The following is an 8,044-nucleotide window of genomic DNA, read 5'->3' as shown; positions in this document are numbered from 1 at the left end:
TAAAGGTACATACAACATTTCTTTAATCCATTCTTATTTCACAATATATTAATTCTACTTTCACAAGGGTGACCAGACACAATGTGAAAAATGGGGGTGGGGGGTGGGTAATAGGAGCCTATATAGAAGAGACCCAAAATTGGGACTGTGCCTATAAAATCGGGACATCTGTCCACCCTACACCAGTAGTGAGACACTTGGGGGTTGACAACCCCATCTTTCTGGCCTCCAGAAGGGGCTAGGTATGGTGTAAACTTCCTGCCGTCTCTGGAAGCTTTCCAGCCTCAGTGCTACATTTCTTCAGCTGCAGTCAGGGGTGGCTCCAGGCACCAGCAAAAAAAGCAGATGTTGGGGCAGCACATTTCTCGGGGCGGCATTCTGCGCCAGCCATCATAGTTGCCGACTCTGGGGCATGGGAAAGTGTCCCGTGGCCCCAACTCGCTGCCTAGCTGCGCCTCCGCCGGCTCCCCTGAGTGCCTAGCTGCACTTCTCTTCTCCCCCCTCCTCCAGGCTTGCTGTGCCTGAAAACAGCTGTTTTGCAGCATAAGTCTGAGGTAGGGAGGAGAAGCCGGCAGGGCGCTCGCGGGAGGCGGCAGCCATGAGTGGAGTGAGCTGGAGTGCGGAAGGGTTCCTCTACCCCTCGTTACTTCCTATGCCCCACCACCCTCGCTCACCTTTACTTCACCTGCTCCCTGACGCGCCACTGCACCTCTCTCCCCCTCCTTCCAGGCTTGCCGCCTGCAAAACAGCTGTTTTGTGCAGCAAGGTTGGGGGAGGGAGGGAGAAGCGAGCAGGGTGCTCATGGGAGGGTGGCAGTGGTGGAGTGGAGGTGAGCTGGAGGGGAGTGGTTCCTCTATCCCCTGTACTTCCTGTGCCCCTCCACCCTAGCGACCTCTGCTCCACCTGCTCCCCCGAATGCGCCGCTGCTCCGGTTCTCTGCCCTCCTTGCCTGAGAGGGAGTGGGGAGAAGCAGAGCGAGCGGCACACTGGGGGAGCAGGTGGAGCGGAGGTTGAGCTCGGGTGGAGGTCGTGGGGCCCCCAGGAGCAATGGAGAAGAAAATGCTGCACCCTGGGGTGGGGGGGGCAAGAGGCGGGCTGTGGAATTTGGGGAAGGGGTTCAGAGGGGGAGTTGGTGAGGAGCTGGGGGCAATGAAAAAAAGGGGGGGGCAGCCAAAAATTTTTTTGCTTGGGGCGGCAAAAATACTAGAGCCGGCCCTGGCTGCAGTGACACCTAGTGCTGAATCCAGAGCTGTGTACCCTTTGACTCCATGTTTTCTTGCTTTTCTTAAAGTTTGCGGCATGTGAAAAGAGCCCAGGAGCCTGGCCTTCTTGTCTTTGAGTCACGGCTGCATCCTTTTCATGTGACACTCAGGTCCCTAGCTCCAACCAGAGGGATTTCATTCTGTCTCCAATGGCAGCAAAGCTCTTGTTCAGACAAATTCCTACAGATGAATTTTTATTCACACTTGTAGCTGAGGCCAAATGGGGCTAGATTCTTCAGTGTCCCAGTTTGAATTTACAAATGTCCCCCTGCTATTGCAGTGCTGGGATCCCCACACAGCTCTGCCAATGCCCCTCAGTCCTGCCCTGCAGCCCCCTGCTATTCCTGTGCTGGTCTCCCCACACAACTCTGCCAATGCCCTTGAATCCTGCTCTGCAGCCCCGTGCTATTCCAGTGTTGGGCTCTCCACACAGCTCTGCCAATGCCCCTCAGTCCTGCCCTGCAACCCCCTGCTATTCCAGCCCTGGGCTCCCCACATAGCTCTGCCAATGCCCTCAATCCTGCCCTGCAGCCCCCTGCTATTCCAGTCCTGGGCTCTCCACACAGCCTTCCTTTGAGGGCACAATCCCATAGCCTCTTATGTCTCAGTGTCAGGACTTTTTTGTTTGCTTGTTTTTCCTTTAATCACACTTCCTATTCACATATGCTCTACAACTCATTGTGTCATACTTTTGGGAGTCTTGCACCTTAACTCTATCAGTCTCCAGAGTGGTCAGAAACCTTTGCAATATACATTTTTAAAATGCATCATATTTCTCCCAGGTCCCTCTCATTAAGTATGTGTAGTGCGCTACCCGAGATTTTGGCAAGACCCGGGGGCGGGGTGGGGGGACTCTCTTCTCTTCTGGAATTTTATGCAGACTGTAAATTATTTCAGGTATGCTTAAGTAGGCCTCAATCCAATCCATCTCCGTATTCAGGGCACAATTTGTCCTAGTTATATAGCTTTTGGTTGGGAAGTTATCTGAGGTCTCCTTTGTTAGTTCCCAAATTGTGCTCTCATGAAGACCATTGCTCTAGTTCAGTGGTTCCCAAACTCCACAGCCTGTGAACCCCTTTCACTAAAATGTCAAGTCTCGTAAACCCCCTCTTAAAAAATGAATATTTCCAGGGATTTTTCTCCTTTACCTGAGCATAAATTATTAAAAAATCAATCTTGGAAATATAAAATTTGTTTTTATGACATGCTTATTACACACTTTTTATTATTAATTACTATTTATAATTACAGTATTTTTATTACATTACGAAAACGGCAACACTCTTCCAAGATCTCACTTTTGTAGCTTGTATCACTTTGAATAAGCCTGTTATAAGACAAGGCTCCTATGTTTAATCCAGGAGTATCAGATGTGACACAGCATGAAGGTATTTAAGAAGCCAGCTCAAAGAGTTCCTCCTATACAAGCATTCAGGTCTTGTGCAGTCCAGGCAAACAACGGACATTACAACAAAGCTTAAACTCGTTTTCCATAGTAATTTTAAAAACAATACTAGCCGCCTATTTAATTTAAAAAACAGCAAAAAAAAAAAAAATCCACCTCCCTTTCCATTTCTTATAAGGAGTCTTGAAGTTTAAATCTCCTCAGTGTGATAGATATACTTGCTTTGATCTGCTTAGCTCTTGGAAATCCAGCAGCTCTGGGCTACTGGCCCTGTGCTGTCCAGAGTCCCAAGGGACATCTCTGTCCACAATAAGGGAATTTTTTTCCCAAGAACCCCAGTAATATTTTGCAATAAAAACATACAAAAACATCATTCAAGTTTTGTGTTCGATAAAAGTTGTTAGGGTAACTACTGCTTTTGGGTATCGGAAGTGAAAGTCTGAGGGATGTTTGGAGTGTGTTATTGAAAGTGCCATAGGAAACAGGAAGGTGGCAAGGAATGCACGTCTTTCCCCTTAACTTCTTATTTTCCTGTGTTTCAGGTTTGGGGGGGATGGGCTGTATTGTGCAATAGTTTTAATTGTCTCTAACCATAGTTGGTAATATTTTCTTTAGCTTGGTTTCAAGCACTTCTGTCTATTTAGACTCATACAGGGGCCTAATCATAATGGTATTTGAGCACCTCACAATCGTTAATAGATTTTATCTTCACAATGCCCCGGGGGAGGTAGGGAATCTTTCACCCACACAATCCCCCTGCTCCTCAATACTCCCCTGCAGCCCCCTACTATTCAAGTCCAGTGCTTCCAACACAGCTCTGCCAGTACTACTCAATTCTACCCTGCATCATGTCCCTGCTATTCTGACCTGGACCCCATTTCCCCATCTCTGCTGACACCCTCCATCCTGGCCAGAAAGTACCATAAAGAAAGTTTCTTGTTGAATGTTTGAAGATGCTGTTTATCTATTGGATGGGCGTTTGAAGCACCCCCAGTACAATGAGTAAAACTGTCACCTGTGTCTGGTTACCACTTTGCCCTGTTTCTCAGAAGCAGCAGCTCTATGTATAAGTAGTTTATAGCACCCACATAGCACAAGTTCAGACGACACATCGCTGACAGTACATCCAGCCCTGGGCTGATTCTTGCAGGCGACAAACAATAAGGGGTGAAAAATAAATATAAATCCCGACTTACTTATTCTCACATCCCCCCATCTCCCACTCTCATTTTGCAGCCAATGTCGGATTGTTCTCTATAATTTGTTCTGAGATTTTTTTCTTTGTCCCACCCGTTCCCTAGGGGAAAGGATTCCTCTGTGATCAGGATCTGCAAGGCTGATTACATTATTCCTTGTTCTGTGTTGTTCAGTTTGAGCTACCTTAGCCCCTCCTGGTTCCAAGCCTGGGCTCCCCACTCACAGGTCTGTAGATGCCCTTGAATCTCGACTGGTGTCCTGTCATGATGTATGGTTATTTAGATGTTAATTTACTCATCCCACGGTTAATGTACAATCTGAGGTTCTCCTCACGGTTTTAAGCTTAACTTGTTAGTAACCCCACCATGATACAAACCTTATGCTTTGTTGTAATTTACACAACCAACTTTGTTCTCTTACGCCTTTGTGTAAATGACGGAAATGATAAGGTGGTTGACAATAAAATTCTCATCTTATTCATGGATCTATTAGTTTTTGTCAAATCACTTTCCTCAGCTAAACACAAACAAGAAAGCAGAAGAAAAGTGCGAGGCATACGAGTACTGTCAGGTGTTGCTGAGAAGACCTTCTATGGAAGATCTCTGAGGTACACAGGGCTGCCATCCATTTGAGGCCAGTCTGGAATGCTAGGTGGCATTTGCTCCTCTTTCCAGGAGGCAGGAATTAGTGGAGCAGCCTGGAATCCCCATTGACCAATGTGATATTAGTATGATACGTTTTGTACACAGTACACCCTGTGAGGTACAATTTTAAAAATCTTCAGCCGAGGAACCTTAATATCCTGTTGAACGTATGTACTATCGCTATATGTGATCTTGTGAAACATTGCTATGTGTGTCACTGAAAGACGTTGTGAGGCTGGGAAATGCCCGCAGCTGGCCTCTCAGTGGTGACAAAGGAGCAGCTATCAATGGCCAGGCAGGGGTTGATGGCCCATCAAGAAGAATCCACTCTCCCAGAGGCTCTTTAGCGAGAGCATGTTCCCAATGGGAACTGCCTGACTCCCACGTCCACGTTCCTTTGAAGAAGTGGTGAACTAATTAATAAGCTTGCACTGGCCAAGGGAGCCTTGAGATGGTATATTTCTGAGGTTCAAGGATGAGGGCTGGGGTGATTGGCTGGGGCCTTTCTTCGTGTGATTCACGAGTGGCACTGAGAGCTTTCATGCAATTTAGCTTGGTGTGAGGCTCCGCATGCTGATGGATGAGTGATCACAGCACCTGGAGGGGTTTTCTGCTTGTCACTGGCACAGCTTTGTGAGCAAGTAGCCAGGCTGTAGAATTAAGGCGGCAGAGCAGTCCCATAAGGCCAGGTTGTACCCCAGGGATTCCATCACAGTGGCACAATGAGTAGGGTGAAATGCACAGGTGGTTGTTCTGAGAGATTTGTACTTCACACACTGTTGAAGCGATTTTAAATGAGGTGTGGTGGATTTTTAAGTGTGGTGACTGAGAACAGTCACAGAGAAGGTTACAATTTTGCTATTTTCTGTTAGCTTATTTCAGGAAAGGGAAGTAGGAACAGACAAGGCAGTGTAAGCAGAGTCAGGATGACTCTACCCTGACATCTGGTGGTGAATTATGGGAAGTGCGGAAAGAATGTCAGGAAATGTGAAATCTCAAATATTTGTATGGGCACACCCAGCAAGGCAGCCTGGGATGGTTATTTTGACAGCTGGGATCCCCAATTTCTTTGTTATTGGGGCAGGAGGAAAAGTAAAGTGCTGTCACCCTAATTATGTGAATGAGGAACTATTAGACTGCTTTATGACAGAAATGACTCAACCTAAATTAAGTAGTACTTGCTAGACAAGGGACATGGGTTCCAAAAACCAAGTGAATGGAGGGAGGTTGGGGACTGGTGTATGTACTTGATGGGCCTTTTGAGGGCCTGGAAAACCAACTGCGCATCCTCCTCTCTCCACTGTTGAAGAGCGGAGCTAATTTTGATTCCATTAGCAGTCCATCTAGAAACTGCTGAGCTGAATTCATGTTGGGCCAATGGTGCACCAGCACCAGGGCTCCCCTACTAAGAGCTGAAATTAACTGAAAGAGCTGAGCTGAGAATCACTGAGTGCTGTGTTAACTAGTGGGGGAGCCTGGAGACCCACCGTTAAGTGGCTGGCAGAGTGGAGCAGTTTGCAGTGTGTTGGAGCAGCCCATGGAACAGTGAGTGGAGTGAAGTGGTTTGCAGGGACAGTTGGAGGAGCAGCACAGCTGGTCGTGGTGAAGGCTGCAGCAGAACTCCACGGAGAGGCAGAGCAGTTGGCCCTGGCCCACGTAAGGTGCCCCTTAACACCCTGTGTGGACTCCCCCCCCCGCCCAGTTTCACCCAGGCATGGGGGGGGGGGGTAAGTTCTGCAGATAAACTTCTTGAATTTCTGGGGTGGCACTGACCAGAGACTTTTGGGTTGTTGGACTTTGGGGTGATTGGACTTAAGACCCTAAGGGGGAAAGGACATTGCCAAACGTGCTTGGAGGTGGGTTTTTGTTTATGGTTTGTGTATAATCCTGTTTGTGGTGTTTCTCCAATGGGATGCCACATTGTTGCCTTCCTTTATTAAAAGGATTTTGCTACACTCAGACTCCGTGCTTGCGAAAGGGGAAGAATTGTCTCCTAGAGGCGCCCAGAGGGGTGTGGTATGTAAGTGTCCTAGGTCACTGGGTGGGGGCTTGAGCCAGTTTTGCATTGTGTTATTGAAACGGAACCCCTGGATACTGAACCCGGCCCTTGTTGCTGCCAACTCAGAGGGGCAGAAGGGTTACAGCAGAAAGATGAACGAGAGCGAAACAGTTGCAAAGCTAAAGCTGTTCAGACTGCAGGTAGCAGAAAGAGAGTAACAACATAGCGACTCTTGGAACTAAAGGAACTGGAAATTGGGGCCCAAAAGCAAGGCCAGGAGTTAGAGCATCAGTGGGCCCTGGAGCTGAAGCCAAGGAGGCTGAGGAAAAAGAAAAAGAGCAGTTGCACCAACTGGATTTGCTAGAAAAATAGAATCAGAACCTTCTGACACCACTGATTTCTACCTCTTCAAAAATCCAAAGACGGGAACAGCCATGTCCTGTAGACAAAGAGATATTAAGTTACAGAATATTTTACTACTTTTGAGAGGCTCTCTGTAATTCATGAGATTCCTGAGAACAAGAAAATCCACAACCTGGTTGCAAAGTTTACCTTTAAAGCACTGAATATATTAAATTAAATGCTAATTCAGGATGCTTTAGACACTTCAGGAGCATTTCATGTAACGTACATGTAAAGATGTGAAATAGTGCTTATGAGACAAAACTGAAAACTGTGGCTGAGATGGCATCTCTCGATGATGATTTTGAGCAGACCCAGTCAATAAACCCAGGCATCTATTGTGAATCAGCCACTCGGTCCTGGGCATCCTCTCCCAAGTGACCTTTGAGGAGACATTCATGTACTCCCAATATTCTTTCCTCAGCTTCCTTCCCTGGGCAAGCCTCTATGACAAATCTCTAGATGCTCTTTAAAATGGGATCTATCCCCTGTTCAGTTTCAAAATGATAGCAGCTAACAACCTGGACAGTTTTCTCAGTGACACGCACTCCACTTCCCTCCATTTCTGAGGAGGTGCTGCCTTCAATTGCAGTGCAGAAGCCGGTTTCAGACTCACCCTCTCCCCTCCACACACATTCACACATGAACACACCTGGAAGCATGTTACTGGGATTTTACCATTTCCTTCTGGGGTCCCAGCATAATACTCCTTCTTGCTGTGGGCAAACTCCTCAACTGTGTAGCCGGGCTACTCGGAAAAAATCATTTCCAATAAGCATGTCAATTGTCCATCACTCTCACCTTTACTACACTGTCTAAATCATCAGTTTCTATGGCCTGGTCTACACTATGCATTTATACCGAATTTAGCAGCGTTAAACCAAATTAACCCTGCACCCATCCACATAACAAAACCTTTTATATTGATATAAAGGGCTCTTAATAGCGGTATCTGTACTCCTTCCTGACAAGGGGAGTAGCACTGAAATTGGTATTGCCATGTCGGATGAGGGTTAGTGTGGCTGCAAATCAATGGTATTGGCCTCTGGGCGCTATCCCACAGTGCACCATTGTGACCACTCTGGACAGCAATCTGAACTCGGATGCACTGGCCAAGTAGATAGGAAAAGCCCCG

Source organism: Chelonoidis abingdonii, chromosome 1 (assembly GCF_003597395.2).
Source record: "Chelonoidis abingdonii isolate Lonesome George chromosome 1, CheloAbing_2.0, whole genome shotgun sequence".
Classification (NCBI taxonomy): Eukaryota; Metazoa; Chordata; order Testudines; family Testudinidae; genus Chelonoidis; species Chelonoidis abingdonii.
This window is presented reverse-complemented; position numbering follows the sequence as displayed.